The following is a 17,376-nucleotide window of genomic DNA, read 5'->3' as shown; positions in this document are numbered from 1 at the left end:
AACAGGCCCAATGACTTCAATGGGGCAGGAGAACCCCCCTATCAATGCAAGTCACCACGTCTTCCTCAAGGGAAGCCCAAAGCACTGAGAGACAGAGCACTCACCCCAAATTCCCCAGTCAGAATGAATCCAAGATGGGACCTAAAATCAGGTCCCCCCGATACGGAGGCCAACGCTTTGTTCACTGTACCCAATTGCTTCTCTCTCATATGGAAATATACTGTATTACAGACAAAACTTTCTGAAATGACACCGATAGCTTCACTTCTCTGAGATCAGCTTCCTCTTTGGAAACACCTTTGCTATCGATCTACACAGCAATTGTTGCCCAAACCTCACAGATTTGAATTCTATTTCTTAGTATAATGGCTGATATGGGTTGTTTTGTTCCACTAAAAAGTGTATATGCCCAATTTCTAGCAATTATAATGATCAATTTTAGATCTTTAATAAATTGAAGAAATAACAATCTTTCTACTCAAGTACAAAAATAACTTATGGGCTCAGAACCTGGAATATATGATGACTGTTTGCATTATCTTATTATTCTGACTCTTGGTAAAATCAAGCACTCTAACAATACCAGGACGACTGATAACATCACTGAGGACCGTAAGCTTATCCTAGAGGTTCAGTTAACAGTCAAGGTTTAAGGGCTGTTCGTTTTATATTTTTCCCATTAATATTCTCTTTCAAAGAGCACACGATAAAATTAAGGTTACATTTTCTTCCGAGTCAGGAAACTGTTAAGAGTCAGAAGAATTGTTGGATATGAATGGAAAGACCTATGCCTCCATCTGCTGGGAAAGTTTTCTCAGCTCTGTTCCTGTAGCCCGGTCAGATGCATGGCAGGGGAAAAGGAAAAGGCAAGGGCAGGCTAGATGGCTAATCTCGGATTTCCATTAGCACCGGAGGATATTAGAGCTGCCTCAGTGACCAAAGATTTTAGGCGAGTGACAGGTACGATGCAAACATGGCAGAGGATGCGTGTCACAGCTGAGAGGGGCTCTTGAGGAGACAGATGGCAAGCAAGCTATTACATCCGGGCGTGAACGCCATTTTTCTACAAATAGTTTTCCTCAATTTTCATGTTTCAAGTAGAATTGCTAATAGTAAAAGAAACATGAATAAACAATTACCTGAGCCAGCAGAGGCTGTGCCGTGTAACCCCAATGGTTGGGTCTCCCTTTCACCAACAAAGAAAGGCCCAGTAACCTTATTTGTTTTCACCTTGATTTCTGACACTATTACAGACATGTTATTATACACATCCCTAATATGCTCAGACTTTTGGGGAGATATTAGAAGGTCAGGTTTTCTGAGAAAAGTGAAATTAAGTCAACAAGTCTATTATTCTGGGCCTAGCACGAGTGAGGCGCACTGCCAAGCACTAGAATACCCTCAGTGCTCTGAGATGATCCCGACTTTTCTGTGGCTTGGCTTTGGGATCAAAAAGTTCCTTCTCAACATCCCGCAGGACACAGTACATGAAGGGAACCCCGGCTCTGAGCTTGGAGAGTATTTGTCTCTTCAACAAGTCCGGCCAGAAAAGTAGGGAGGATCCAGGCTCATCATCATGGCAGGCTCACCTCAAGACTCACAAGACACATGGCTTCATAAACCCTGCTCTCTCTTTTGCCCTGCAGTAGCAGAATTTCATGTTCAATTCACAAGAAAGAAAGCTGAAAATCCCACACTCAGGGTCATATACTGTAAACAGGATCAACTTCCATCATTCTTTTATATAGGAAAGGAGATGAAAATATACACAGGAAAAAAAAAAACCTTTCAGAAAAGCAAATATGCTTCTCGTTTCCTTCCAGTGACATGGAATAACCTGAGCAAAATATGCCTTTCAGGGAGCAATATTCTCTACTAATTCCAAGACAAGTCCTGGGCCCTCACCTCCCCAAGGCTGAGGTCCTCAAGAGCAAAGTGCCTTATCAGAAGATAAGGGTGATTTCTAATTGCCAATGAAAGAGAAGTAATAACAACCAATTAAAACAGAATTATGCAACTCAAAGGGGCTACTTTCCACACCAGCCACTCCATTTTACAGATGAAGAACCTGAGATTCAAGAAGACTCATTTCCCCAAGGTCATCAAAGTTCCTTAGTGCAGAGTAAGGACTCCTGCCCCTTAAGGGGCAATGCTCTTTGCCCCACACTGCAATGACTGAATTAAAGAGCCTTACTAGGCTCTGACCAACTCTAACACCCTTTTCCAAGATAAAGTCTAAATGGGTTCATGAATTAGATATAAAGAGGGATACGATAAGCAAATTAGTAGAGCAAGGGATAGTCAAGCTGTAAAATGTGCAGAGAAGGGAGGAATTTATGGCCAAAGAAGAACTAGAGAACACTATGAACACAAAATGGATCGTTTTGATTATATTAAATCAAAAAATTTTTGCACAAACAAAACCAATGCAGTTAAAATTAGAAGGGAAACAGAAAGCTGGGGGTGGGGAATTTTATAGTCAATGTTTCTAATAAAGACCTTATTCCTAAAATATATACAGAACTGAGTCAAATTTATAAGAGCATAAGCTATTCCCCAATTGATAGTCAAAGGATATGAACAGACAATTTTCAGAGGAAGAAATTAAAGCCATTTAGACTCACAACAAAATATTCTAAATCACTATAAGAGCATTAAAGAAATACAAATTACAGAAATAAGGTACCATTTCACATCTCTCAGGATTGACTAAAATGATAAATGTCAAAGGTGGTAAGGGAAAACTGGTACACATATGTATTGTTGGGGGAATTATGAAATGATCCAACCACTCTGCAGAGCAAGTGAACTATGCCTAAGAGCTATAAAATCATGCATATATTTTGATCTAGCAGTGTCTCCAATGGGTCTGTAACGCACAGAGATCATAAAAGAGAGAAAAGGACCCACATGTGCAAAAATGTTTGTAGCAGACCTTTTCTTAGTGGCAAGGAACTGGAAACTGAGTGGATGCCCATCAATTGGAGAATGGCTGGGTAAATTGTGGTATATGAATGTTATGGAATATTATTGTTCTATAAGAAATGATCAGCAGAATGATTTTAGAAAAACCTGGAAAGAGTTACATGAACTGATGCTAAGTGAGTAGTTTTAAGTGAGTAGAACCAAGAGGATATTGTACATAGCAACAAGTTTATGTGATAATTAGCTATGATGGATGCAGCTCTTTTCAATAATGAGGTGATTCAAGGCAATCCCAAAAGACTTGGGATGGAGCAAGCCATCTGCATCCAAAGGGAGGACTATGGGTACTGAATGTGGATCACAACATAATATTTTAAGCTTTGTCATTGTTATTTTCTATTGTTTGTTTGTTTGTTTGCTTGGTTTTTTTTTTTTTTCTTTCCCATACCCCTGCCCCCCTTCAATATGATTTTTCTTGCACAGGATGATAAATGCAGAAATATATTTAGAGGATTCACATATTTAAGCTATATTGGATTACTTGCTGTCTAAGGGAAAAGGAGTATGGAAAGGAGAAAAATTTGGAACACAAGGTTTTTCAAGGGTGAATGTTGAAAACTATCTTTGCATGTACTTTGTAAAATAAAAAGCTATTTTTTAAAAAAAGATTTGCATGAACTGATGCTGAACGAAGCAGAATAAAGATAATGTACATAGTTCATCAAACATAGTTCACAGAACACTGTACACCTAAATTTATGTGATGATCAATTGTGATGAACTTGGTATGAACTTGGCTCTTCTCAGCAACAGTAATCCAAGACAATTCCAATACATTGGAATGGAAAATGGATCCAGAGAGAGAACTAAGGAGACTGAATGTGGATTGAAGCATAGTCTTTTCACCTTTTTTTGCTTCTGTTTGCTTTTTCTTTCTCATGGTTTTTCCCCTTTTGGTCTGATTTTTCTTGTACAACATGACAAAAATGGAAGTAAGTTTAAGAGAATTGTATATGTTTAACTTCTATCAGATTGCTTGCTATCTTGGGGAAGAGAAAGTAACAGAGAGAGGGAGAAAATTTTGGAATACAAAGTCTTACAATCATTTATGTTGGAAACTGTGTATTTGAAAAATTAAAATACTTTACTTCATATAAGAAGAAGAATAGCATTCATATAGAGTTTTACAAATATTATCTCATTTAATCCTTACAATAATCCTGGAAGGTAGTTTCTATTACTGTCCCCATTTTACAGATGATGAAAACCTAGGCAGACAGAGGGGAACTGATTTACTCAACATCACACAACCAGTTAGTGTCTAAGGAAGGACTTTGAGTCTGACCTGTGGCAGAACATTCTAAGTTCATGATGGTCCAATCAGTCGGACACACCGTAACTTGACACAACAACCAACTCACCAAGGTAGGATTTAATTCAGGTCTTTCTCACTCCAATTCCAGCACTTCTCTACTGATACAATCAAATCTAGACCCTGGATTCATGGAGCAGGAAAGTGCCACAAATCATCTCACCCATGCTCTGCAATTAACAGATGAGGAGATGAGTCTAAATTGGGGGAGAAATCCTCCCTAGAGATTTTCTTTGCAAAGAGATTTCCTTTACTCCATGCAGGAACATCTCAGGAGGTGCTGGCATTGAGCTCCTGACAGATCCACCATGAGGAATGAGGAAGATAGATATAATCATTAGCACATTAATTACTGCTATTAAAATGGATGTTAATGAAGGTCCTGGGGCTTCTATGTTCTAGACTGTCCATTGCTTTTCTGAGTTTTATTCTCCCTTTTAAAGGCAGGCCAGCAGGAGTTATAATCTCTTCTCTACTCCCAAGATCAAAGATCTTAATCTGGGATAGTTTTATATACGTGTGTGTGTGTAAACACACACAAATATAATTTAATACACACATATATATATCTAAAACACTTAAATATATATTTAAATCAAGCTCCCAGATCCCTGACTGTGACCCTGAATAAGTCACCTAAATCCAATTGCCTCCAAAAAAAAGTACATGTATGTATACATAAATATACATACATAAACACAATTATATTTTGACAATTTTATTTTAATATAATTATTGTTCCTAATAATCCTATGTATTTTATTTTCTTCATCGAGTAATATGATTCTGACGATTCCATCGTTTTACCAGATTGCCAAAGGGGTCCAGGAAATTTCTCCTATATTTCCTAAACTTTCAATCTATTCTAAGCTGAGGGAATAAGATAACCAACTCTGTTGGTCTCTAAAATATGGCCAATGAGTTCTGAATAAAAGTTTTAGAACATCAAAGAAAAAATATGAATACTAATCACATACTCTGTAGTTTAGGCTGATTTGTCAGAAACACTTTATTGAATTGAATACAAATCTATACCCAAGCTATTTTTAGCCTACAGATGTCCAAACTGACACAGTCAGTTCCCCATGCCTTCTGACATGACTCTGTCCCAAGATAATTTGAGGGAACAGTTATAGGAATCCTAAACAGTTAAAAAGATGTTAAAATATTTAAAAAGCAGTCAGGGGTTCATTTCCAGAAGAATCGCCATTGAGTTCTTCCTGGATCACTTCCCCTTAAGAGTTTCTTCCTGCGATTAGTATCAATGTTGTTTGTCCTTCCTTTTCAAAGACCAAAGACGTCACAAGGGGATGTACCTGCGGGTGAATTAGTGAGGAAGACCTGCACCTCACTCTCTCTTCCAGAGCCATCCAGGTCGGGTGGCAAGACCAGTCGGGATGAGTGGCGATGGCTGGGGAAGCAATGGATGAGATGGTCTTCCATATCTGATCAAGCGCTAAGTGCTCCATAGAGCCTGCTCCGGGCTTGCCATGCTGGGGCAACAGCCCCCCCCTCACCCATGAGCTCCTGGGGTCAGCATCCTAACCCTGAATTACAAAAGAGAAGCTTGCCCTCAGCTCAGTCACAGCACCCCAAGCTCCAGGTGAGTGGAAAAGCAATAATCCCACCTGTCTGGTAGCCACTTGGATTCCATTTCAAAGAGAGACCTGATCTTGTGTTCTTCCCACATTCTTAAAGAGGTTTGTGCTAGGGAAATACTATTTTCTATTATTCCTAGAGAAAATGAAAAAGAACTGGTTTTGTTTCTAGATATGCTTCCAAAACAAGTGTGTCCTAAAGGTAAAATGAAAGTTAGAACATATAAGCATGACTGTCTGTTTATTTTTGTTCTAGATGTTGGCTATTTTCAATTGTATGGTTAGGATAAGGGACTCCTGGTAAGCAGCTGCTGCTGTAACCTGGAAATGTCTACAAAGGCTCCTCTTTATTCCTTTACTTGTTTCGTTCCCATCTCAACTATGTTCTGTTTCGCTGCTTTGTATCTATTTGTATTTATTCCCTTCATATTGTGAACATTTTAAAATGTGTTTGTGATCTCTTCTAGTAGAATGTAAGGTCTTTTTTTTTTTTTTTGTATTTTCATCCCCAGAACACAGAACAATATATGGCACTTAATACTTGCTGACAGATAGACTTTCAGGGATGTCCACATTGATGCTGAGATTGACACATGCATTGCCAGAGCTGGCTCAGTGTTTGGGAGGCTCCCAAGCAAAGTGTGGGAGAGGAGAGGTAGCAGACTGACTCCCAAACTGAAGGTCCATTATGCTGACCTCATTGCTGTTTGCTTGTGAAACCTCGACAGTCTACCAGTGCCGTGTGTAAGGAAACAGAATCGCCTCCATTTGAATTGTCTTAGGAAGGTTCTGAAGATCACCTGGCAGGAGACGGTAGCAGACACTGAGGTCCTTTCTTGAACTAAACTGCCAAGTATTCCAATTCTACTGCAGAGAGCACAACTCCATTGGGGCTGATCACATTATTCAATTGGCAAATGTATGCTTGCCAAAAAGATTAGTTTATGGAGAACTCAGACAAGGCAAGCATTCACAATGTGGTCAGAAAAAGCGATAAAAGGATAGTCTCATAGTCGCTCTTGATTATTTCTATTTTTATCTAAATTTATTTTATTTTTTAAAAAGCAGAATGAGAAAAAAGAAAAACAGAAAAGGAATACAAAACAAAATAAAACAAAAGAGAATACTGTCATGAGCCCAGCAGAACATCGGGGAGGATTCAAACTATATAAAAATGAATTACCAAATCAACAAAGTATATATTAGAAGACATTATATTTATGTGTCCATCTTTTCTTTACTTCTTTATAAACTGTTCTTTTGTTCTCTGCTGCACATCTTTTTCATTTTATTCTTTTTTCCCCTTTCATTCCACCCCCCCCACTCCCAAATGGATTATTGTTAAGAAAAGATATATTTATTAATAGTCACTCTTAAGAACTTTAGAATCGATTCCATGACATGGGAGACATTGGCACAGGACTGCCCAGCATGGCGCACCCTTATCAGAGAGATGCTGTGCTCTATGAGCAATGTAGAACTGAATTAGCCCAAAGGAAATATGAAATACTCAAAATCAGAGAAGCTCCCCCAAATTTCATGTGCCCGACCTGTAGCAGAGCATTCGGAGCCTGTATTAGTCTGATCCACCACAGTTGGACAAGAGGTAATTTGATTCTAGCATGGTGATGTCCTTTGGGTCATCTTCAACAACAAACTGACTAGTTAGCAGAGGGAACAGCAAACAGCTAAGGAGCAGGGCTGAGGGAAAGTAGGACCTTCAAATACATTCCCTATCTTGATGCTGCCACTGGATCAGAATTGGATTCAGAATTGGCCTCAAGGGCAAAGAGCTGGGAGTGATAAGACGGAGACCCTTGCCACAAAGGGGGCTGACAAGATCCAGACTCTTCATAGAAAAAGCTAAGAGAGAACTCAATGTAGGAACAGAGAAGATGAAGACAAAAAATGAAAAAGACCCAAAGGTTGAGACAGAAGCAATCAGGAAGTTAGGAGAGTAGCGAGGATGAAGGGAGCGGGTTGGAAAGGGGACACCGATTTATAATGGTCACAAATTCTAGCTTTTCTACCCAAATCAGTTTAATGAAATTCCAAGCAGAGGTCACCCATTTGGGGAGGAGAAAACTGACAGCACCAAGAAGGACACCAAGTCTCTGGTCTGACATCCTCACTGTCCTGGTAAATTTAACTAATTAATCACACACACACACACGAAGAGGGCATGATCAAAGTCAACACAAACATAACCACTGCCTCTCTTAAAAGCTCTGGTCAGATGGGAAAGAAAGCTTAGAGTCAGGGGACAAAGCTTCAGGCTTTCAATTACAGGCCCTGGACCAGCCTCCTTACCTCCTTTCACCCTTCACGTTCTCCGCAACGAAAATCTAAAAACCATTAACTTGCTAATCTGTGTTAAATCATCCCTGAGATGCACTGGAGACCCACCAAATAAAAACAAAGACACCGAGCTTGAAATCACTGGGTCATAAAGACATTTTTCCCCCTTCGATGCAAATCTTCTAACAGGAAAGGGAAAAGGCATGGCGCCTGTTTGCCGTAATCCTGAAGACATTAGGAGCGATCTCGTATTTGTAAGAAATAGAAGGTTCATAAACAAAACGTGTCGCCAAGTCCAGGAAGTGGGATTCTCCATAAGCCAAGTCTGTCTAAATTACCCAATCACTGGTGGTAGAAATGTCAACGACAGATTAAAATCCTAAGGTGGCTCAAAGGTTTGGTTTTTCTTCCCCTTCTGATGCTATTCTGTGGGGATTTACTTAATCCACTGGGCTCTGTGGGGAAAACCCCAGCATATTCTAAAGCACAGAATGACGATGACACGATGGCCTGTGAATATCTATATTAAAGACTGTTGCTCTGAAAGGCGGGAGCACGACGGAAGGAAATCGAAGCAGCATTTCAGGCGCTGGCGGCACGTCCGGGGTCTGTGGAGAAAGGAATGCTCGTCCCTGCCAGTGGGTCAGAAGCAAATCTAGCCCACGGTGTCAGGCAGATTTAATGATGAGGTGACACACTGTATAAAATCAGTCATCAGAGATGACACTTTTTAAAAATCTAGTGTCATTAACTCATAATTCAGCCACCTTGGATCTCTTCTTCCTCAATCACATGTGCTCCCCAAAAGCTACCAGGAAGAGAACCTCAAGGAAGCAGGATCAATCTTGGCTGCCTTATCAGGTAATAAAGCACTGGGAAAATGGGAGTGTCTCAAACCTTCACAAGATGGTGGGCAGGGGAGGTATAAATGGGCCAGGTTAAATTCTGGACTGTGATTCCTCTCTTACTGAAGTCACACGTTTCCCCTGGTGAACTCAGACAGATCACTACAACAGAGACGGGTCACTGTGGGGTATTTCTAAACAACACCAGACAGCACTTGCTGACCTAATGCTTGGGTTCCTTGGTGGGTCCATCTACACCTCCTTCTGGCTCCTTCAACAGAGCACCAAATGAACCATCCATTTTCCTCCCTAATTATCCCTATTCTCAGATTTCTTACAGAAAGCACCATGACCTCCTGCGCCTCTCTACTTGAAACCCTAGAAATCAGCAGGGGACAGCTTCTGCCTTACTCTTGGCCAAGGCTCAACAAGTTGTCAAGCTCTAATGACTCCCCCTCCATAATGTCAAACCAGTCATGCAACGAGTACTGATTAAACATGTAATATGACAATCATCATGACCTAATGGCGACAGAACTAGCCTTGGAGCAAGAAAGAACAAGTCCACAACAAAAGGATCATTACTATCGTTTTAGGGTGAATGTGAGCTTTTCACAAAACTGAAAATGGTAAAAATTCATCGCAACTTTTTTCCATGTTTGAATTTCTGAATGGGAGAATAGATATTTACTCCATTTATGAGAAAGTTATTATTTTTTTTTAAAGAAAACATCTATGTCTATTCCTTCCGAGCTTCCTGTGGGATATAATAAATTTGTATAGTATATGCTGAAAAAAGAATTTGCTCCACCCCCTCCACCTCAGCCACACTAATCAAGACAACTTGTTAATATTAATGGCTCATTAAATCAAAGAACTAGCTTTTTAATCCAAAGCCTATTTTGCTCTTAGGAAGAGAAAAGAGGGATAAGCTCCCTCTCCATTTTTCTTGACAGTCAATCCCAATATGTACGGGAGCATTTGAATTCCTCATTGCCGCAAATTTGTTTTTTAAAATTAATGCGTGTAAAGAATCTATTTGAGTTTCAATAAATGATTCACAATACTGTGCACATGAGTGACTCAGATTGAAAAATGATTTTGCAAGAGAGTCTTCTGATGAACAGGTCTGGGGTTTTGTTTTCAGCCTCTATTCATCCTTTCATTTGAAGCTAAACAAGGGAAATGGTCGGCTGCTGGCTGATATATCTGGAAATAACTATGTATTCCAAAATAAATTTAAAATTCAACACAAACTGCATTGAAATTTATTTTAAATGGGTTCAGCTAGTTTGTCAGTCCACTTGGATTTAATAAAACCTGTCCATCCACTGCACCCAAAGACGATGAGGTATGCTTGCTCACTTCTGTATCAGATTTGTTTGGGAGACTTATTCAGATGAGCAGCCAGTGGGTAGAGAAATCGTGAATGGTGAAATTCATCAACAAACCAAACACGCGATTTTTACTAAAATCAGATTATCTACTGGGGGTTGTAGCAGAAGTTGGATCGCCAACCTCCGTTTACTCTATTTAAATCGCTTCTAATCTATGAATGAGTGGTTCTATTTATAGCTCACACTGAATTGAGAAATCCATTTATAAGAACTAGAAATAGGCAACTAAAGAATTTTACTTGTCTAAAAAAAAAAAAAGCTATAAAATGCACAGAAACAATACGGGTATTTATCCCTATAACAAAACTAGAAGGCAGAAGGGACCCAGAAGCTCAGGAGTTAGCCAGTTCTCAGCTTGCCCTCCGAGAGGCAAACAAAGGTGGTGGGGGACGTGGCTTTATCCCACATCCAAAGGCTTTGGAAAACATCACTGCAGAGCGATCTGCTCATCTCATGCCGCAGCGCTCATGGGCTCTGTGCAACTACCACGCAGCTTGTGGTCCACCATGTACTGCAGAGCATGAGGAAACACAGAAATAACAGGAAGAATTCACCACGATACTCTACATGTACTTGAAGGCCAACTGACTTCCGTGCAAAGATGTGAACAGAGAAGGGCAAGGGAAAATGACCATGGGGACCACGGATCCAGGAGAAGGAATGGGAAAAGGCCAAGAGTTGTAAATTAAAGAGAAGCTTTATACCTATGGAACATGAATATTTTCTTTGAAGAAAGGATGGGAACATGTCACACATACTGAAAGGAAAAAGGCAAGAGAGCATTTATCGAGCACCTACTGTATACCAAGTACCAAGCTAAGTATTATTATTATTATCCTCATTTTACAGTTAAGGAAACTGAGGCAGACAGGTAAAAACCAAACATCATTGCCCTCAAAAAAAATTAGGATGATTATGGTTTAAAAGATAAAAAACTATTCATACTTTAGTGGAATATTACTGAATTAACTACCAATGTACAGTAAGGTGACCAATTAAGGCCAAACTAAAAACTGGTTTTAAACCAAGAGATAAAGAGTAGTGGGTTCCTTAGGGACCGATTAGTACAGAAGAACCTAAGGCTTAGAACATGACAAAACAGGATCAGAGACACATAGCTGTTGAGTGCTGGAGATGGAGTCTCATGCACCTCAAATCCAAAACTCACTCTAGCCTCTATACCAATCTATCACAAGTACAAAGATAGAAGAAGAAAAATGAGGGGAAAATATGCTCTACAATTAAAACAACTCCAACCCGGTTAAGAAAAAAGTTATTGAAAATGGGATCTGGAAGGAAGGACGTGCACAACGATGAATACAATCCCATAAAAATTTAACTGCCCTAAAAGAGCTGCCATATTGATGGGAGCAAAGTTGTCCAAAAAATCCCTCGGTCAGGAAACGTGACCTACTTGTCAAGCAGAGATATGGCAGCCAGGAACAAGACCACTTATAAACTCATTTGTAAAATCTTATGAGAAAGGATGATGGGAGGTGATGAGCAATATCAACTCATAAAGCAGAGAGAAGCACTGGAGGGAATCCAAATAAAGTTTGGCAAGAGATCAAACGAAGCAAAACTCCAGAGTGTTCAAGGATGGAAATTATATGATAGGAAACAGATGAAAGGTAGAAAAGATCTGCAAAGAGTAGAAAACACACTTTAAAAAAAAATCATTTAAAATAATACACAGAAAACAACCCACATAGGGAAAAAAAAAAAAAAAAGTCCATAGTCCACATTGTGACAGAGGCTGAGGACAACCTATAAATTTGTTTGAGAGTGTGTGTGTGTGTGTGTGTGTGTGTGTGTGTGTGTGTGTGTGTGTGTATGCCTGGTTGTGTATTACAAAGAGAAAAGAAGTTGGGCCCAGAATAAAACTGGATTGAGAAGAGTGTCACTCTCTGTTATAACTCCAAACCTGAAGTGAAGGCCTTTTTTAGTCCCGGGCATCTTCACAATCCCAAAAAGAGGAAGGCCTCGGCCCTCACAGAGCACGGACAAGCAGGGACAGGCTAGACCTGGCAGCAAACGCCAACACTAATGTAAGATTGCACTTTGCTACTGCCAGGTGGCTCCTTTCTGTTATGGGCCAGAACTTGAAACAAGGTGCTAGGTCACTGAAATGGATAGAAACAATGCTTATGTACTTGGTTCACACCTTTGGAGTTCACACCTTTGGGAGAGTTCACACATTAGCTCATACATCAGAGTTCACACCTCTCACACCTTTAGAGTTCACACCTTTAAGAGGTCATATATAAGGAGCTCCCACAAGCCAACTAGGGACTTTTGGGAGATTCACAAGTCAGGATTTGGTCCAGGAGATTCACAAGTCAGAAGCCCACAATCCCACTCTCAGAGGAGAAGTCAGATTCATTCCAACTTTCACCTCTATGCTGGCTGGAGATATTTGGAAGAAGAGAGGCTGAAGCTGGAAGAAGCAAAGGACCAGCAACAGGAACTCTTGGAACCAAGGAGAGAGCTAGGCCTCTAAGAAAGCTAACCGGGCTATTTTGGAAGAGACAATAAAGGACTGGACTTTAACTCCTGGCTGCACTTGGGGTTATTACATTGAACTTAAACTAAGGCCGCCTCCAGAAGCCCCCCAAGAAACCTGCTCCTGGAGAAGATTATACTTTAGAGAAGAGGACATTACACCCTTCTCCAGGAAGTCTCCAAGCTAAGGAGGCACAGCCTCCAGGCCAGCATCATGGGGACGCTTTGCTAATATAGGTTGGGAAAGTGACAGGATTACTGAGGTCCCTTCCAACTCTGGAATTCTGGGTTCTCTGCGCAGAAAGAAGTCAGGTGACAAAATCAGAAGGGACAGGAGTCCTGCGGTCAAATGCATCCATACTGCAGTGGAGGAAAATGGGCGCTAGGCTATAGGGCTTGCCACCAAGTAGTGAGTTTGAATTCAAACCCAGGGCTCCTGAAGCCATTTCCACTACTCTGTAACCCTAAAAACTTCTCTCCTTTTTTTAAAAAGGCAATCACAGTTTAAGTGACTTGCCCAGAGCTAACTCCAGGGCCTGTGCTCCGTCCGCTGTGCTACCTAGCAGCACAACCCTACAAACTTCTTATGAGTGAGGAAGATACACCAGAGAGCTAGAAATCAAATCACTGCACCTCCCATGACGCATTACATGGAACAGTGTGACGGGGCAGCAAAGTTAATGCTCGAGACATTATGGGGACATTATTCAATCAAGCGTCAATGGACAGTTTGGTGACCAAAGCCAAGATAAAAACATCCTCCTCCTACCCTGTCAAATGCAGAACCCTCTATGATAAACCTTTGACAAATGCAGAACGATGAGCCTTGGGGATGGGCTGGTTCTCCAGACGACGGGGGCTCCAGGGAGCCTGCTCCTCATGGCGGTACCGCACTCTTTATAGGGGCGATGAGATTGCCAGAGGCCGGGCTCTTCTCTGGTGAAGGCAAAACTGATTTACAACTTGTTTGTACTGATAAAATATTACACCATTGACTCAGCATAAAAGGGAGATGAGAAAGTTCAAGGAGAAACGGCTTAACAACAACACCCACAAAAGGAAGTATCTTTCTGAACTTCTTAAAATTGTGAAACCATAATAAATGCTGTGGATGCAGGGCCATGGACCCAAGTGACTAAGCTGCCGGCTCGACTTTTTACGGCTGGGCTTGAAGAAATTTATTTGCGCTTCTGCTCCCGGGCTCGGCCCTGAAAGCAAGTTGGACAAAAAGGCGGGGAAGGCCGTTTCCTCGGGCTTTCTGCATCACTGAAGATGAAAACGGCCCATCGGCCCAAGTGCCTGGACACCACAGGACTGGAAAAATGTGCCCACGGAATTAAAGAGGTGCCAAGAAAGAGAAAAAGGGAAAATCTTCACAGGAAAGCTACAGGGCAAGGAGAAGCACCTGGAGTCGGAGGGTCTAGGGCAGGATGAGGCTCCATCACACATCCGAGAGATGTGAGATGTTGGGAAGGTCACGTAATAAGCCTCAGTCTCCTCATCCATAAAATGGAGAAAGGAATGCCCTATCTGAAAGGATCAAATAATAAAATTGATGTGTGCTGCCCAAGATAGGGTCTGTTAATTTAGAGTGAAATATTTACTGGTTCTCTCAAGAAGAAAAGTCTGAGCAAGTATCACTGGCCAAAATCTCAATGAGGAAGAGGACGAGAAGGTTCAGAAAACCCCCCTAGTCACTCCTGAGAGCACTCAGATGCCCGACGTTACCCACTTTAAGATACCAATCTGAGGACCCCTGGGGAAAGGGCTCTACCGCAGCTCCCAGAGCTCTGTCGAGGCCACAGAGGCAGCTGAGGCTATACTGCACCCACCCTAACTAGAAAGAATGGCCAGGACCGCGTCCCACAGAGAAGTGTGGACAGGCCCAGGAATCCCACTTTCTCCTGACTGCTCGAGAAAACACGTGCAATTATTGTAATTACGTTATCCTCCTTAAATTTAATAGACCATCTGGGGGCTGTCACATTAAAGCCGCATTTCCACATTTTGTTTATCTCTGCTTAATAGTACTGACAAGCTGAGATCCTCACCCCGGGGCGCTGAATGAGTCACTGTCAATTATTTGTCCATCTATAAAATTGAGAGACCAATTAATGGGTGTCCAGCTCAGACTCAAACTTCGGCACAAGCTGTGAAGATCTGTGACTTTGTCAGTGCGGGGTCAGCGGGGACAGTTTAGTGGAAAGGCTTTTTTTTAAGACTTTCCGTGTCCAAGAACATCAATCACCTGCTACCAAACCAGGGAGGAGGCTCTCGCACTTGGCCGTGAGGACTGTCACATGACACCCAGCCTGTTGCCAGGCCCTTATTTAGACTTGCCGGAGCCTGCGTTTCCCTGGCATGGACTTCCAGGCCTCAGGATCCCCACCAGGCCACACCAAGGGATCCGGTCTTTGGTAGGACTCCTAAATAATAAAGGAAGATATGCAAGGGACTCTGCTTTGCTTAAGCACCAGCCTAGAATCAAACGGGCTCTTAAAGCTAAAGTGTGACTACGACAGGCTCTCTGATTAGAACGGCCTTCTCTCTGCTCCTCACCAGTAACAGGCCATCTCCTACTACCGCACCTTTGCTCTGGCCATCCCCCGGCCCTTCTCCCCTAACACAATCCTCTCTTCCTGGAGCTGGAGTCCCACCTTGTGAAAGAAGCTTTCACTGGTCCCCACAATGTCCCCAAGGTACCTTGTATTAGTTCATATTTATTCTCTTGGCATCTGTCCTGATCGTACTTACATGTGGTCTCCTGCTTCCCCGCCCTCCCTCTCAAGAGCAGGGCTTGGTCCATTCTTTGTCTTGTATCTCTGGCACCTGCAGAGTGCCAGGCATACAGCAGGTGCTTAATAAATGCTTATTGTCTGGGTGACCATTTACATTACCACTTATGTGAATACAGGCATTACCTCACTGCCAAGATCATCAAAAGGAACCAGAGAACTCGAGTTAACTCAGATATCTGCTGCGTCATGTGAAAAGAGAATGAGATTCTTCCTTAAAAACAGATTTACTGAAGGACAAAGTCAGCATGGCAAAGTATGGGCCCTGGCCCAGTTGACCTTTCCCAACATTCCCCTTCGAACAACTTTAAAATAATGCTTCACAGAGCCAACCAAAGGTCAGCGGGAAACATTCTTCTAGCCCAAGACAACCTGGGAAGTCTGCAGGTGGGTTCTGTAACCCCAGGGTGGGCACAGGCCTGAAGCCAGGCAGGAGCTCCAGGCTGTGGCAGCAGCAGCAGCTTGGGGAGCTCTCAGCCCAGAAACAGTAAGAGGGTCACACAAGTGGTCAGAAAGAGATTACAGGTGACTCTTTGCTGGGACTGGGCACAGCTGGAGCTGAATACCAATGCCCACAAGCAATTCTGAGCCACAGTTCTAGAACACTGACACTTGTAGCTGCAGGGAAGCAGGACCATTTCCAATGTAAAAACCAGGAAAGCAGTGACTGTTCCTCTCCCTGGATTACAGCACCTCAAAAGCACTAAAACTTGCAGAACTCCAGAACCAGCTCTGAAAATAACAGCACGCAAAAAGCCTGAAGCTTGGGACAGTACCTCGCCACTTCCGGCAGAATCCAATTTTTAACATAGAGTTCAAAGTAAAAAAACAGGTTGCAAAAAGAAGCAAACAACAAAAAAAGAAGTTGGCCTAAAAATATTATTACAGCAACAGTGAAGCTCAAATCATGAACTCGAAAGAAAACAATGTGAAAACAGCTACAAGCAAAGCCTTAAAAGAAAAATGTTAATTGGACTCAAAGCCCACAAGAATTCAAAGAAGAGTTAAAGTGATGAGGGGTACAAAAAAATTTGGAAAAGAAATGAAAGTGATGCAAGAAAATTAGGAAGGCCAAGTAACAGCTTGGTAAAAACAAAACACACGAAAAAGTAAAGAAATTACCACCTTAAAAAAGCAGAATTGGCCTAATGGCAAAAGAGACACAAAATTATCTCTTTGTTTCTCATTTTGTGCTCATGAACTAAGTCAGTCGGGATGTGTGTGTGTGTGTGTGTGTGTGTGTGTGTGTGTGTGCATAAACAGATATGTGTCTGAGGGTGCCAGGGTGTGTGTTTTAAACAAGAAAGCCTCTTTTCTTCTTCTGCCACAGCTTCTCCCTCGGGCCTGGCACACGTGTTCCCCTTCCTGGCCTTTGCTACCTCTTGATTGCCCTGGTTTCCTCCAATACTCAGTGGAAAGCCTATCTCCTGCAGGAGGCGTTGTCTGACACAGCCCACCCAGCTTCCCCAAGATTACCTTCCACCTACTGCCCATATGTGGTGTACGCCTAGTTATCCACATGCCACATCCCCTTGGAAGGTGAGCTCCCCAGGGCAGGAGGGATTCGGTCTTTCTTGGAAACCAGAGAGTTTACTGAGAGCCAAGATACAGGGAGTGCTGGTTCAAGGGTTCTTCCCTGAACAA

At 41.9% G+C, this 17,376-nt stretch overlaps 1 protein-coding gene across 1 annotated transcript in view; it reads right to left on the bottom strand.

The window, feature by feature from the left end:
- VPS41 (VPS41 subunit of HOPS complex) overlaps positions 1-17,376 on the bottom strand; it is a 149,720-nt gene that overhangs the window by 122,757 nt on the left and 9,587 nt on the right. The window lies entirely within an intron of this gene.

This window comes from Antechinus flavipes, chromosome 1 (genome assembly GCF_016432865.1).
Source record: "Antechinus flavipes isolate AdamAnt ecotype Samford, QLD, Australia chromosome 1, AdamAnt_v2, whole genome shotgun sequence".
Taxonomy (NCBI): Eukaryota; Metazoa; Chordata; class Mammalia; order Dasyuromorphia; family Dasyuridae; genus Antechinus; species Antechinus flavipes.
The sequence above is the reverse complement of the archived record's forward strand: the minus strand, read 5'-3'. Positions and strand labels throughout refer to the sequence as shown.